Here is a 480-nt window from a genome sequence, read left to right as displayed (position 1 = left end):
CATATTAAGGTATTCTTCTCTTGCTTGGTCAGTATAATGATCCCATGTTCCAAGGAATTCATTATGAATATGACCCATAAAAGCATCTATGGTGGGAGATTGCTTCATTTGAAGTTGTCGGTATGGACCTAGACTTATCCACCACTGTCGCAGACGGCCTTGGAACTTTGATACCATTTTGTCAATGACCATGGACAATGATGCTCCCGGGTTAAGGAGTTGCTCAGTTAGCCATGCATGCATCTCAAAAATCTTGTCTCTCCACTTTGAAGGAGAAATGTCATCAAACGAGAAACCTTTGTGTGGTTCCGTGGCTAACTTTGGATTACAGTCTAGTGGAACTCTGTAATGTGGGTAATTCTCTTCGGATATATGCCCATCATCACTCTCCATATCTTCGTTCTCAACAGTTGGTTCTGCCATCATGAAATTTGGGATAAAAGACTCTTCATCATGTGAATCTTTAATTTCTTTGATCAC

This window comes from Capsella rubella, unplaced genomic scaffold (genome assembly GCF_000375325.1).
Source record: "Capsella rubella cultivar Monte Gargano unplaced genomic scaffold, Caprub1_0 scaffold_3, whole genome shotgun sequence".
NCBI classification, from domain to species: domain Eukaryota; kingdom Viridiplantae; phylum Streptophyta; class Magnoliopsida; order Brassicales; family Brassicaceae; genus Capsella; species Capsella rubella.
The sequence above is the reverse complement of the archived record's forward strand: the minus strand, read 5'-3'. Positions refer to the sequence as shown.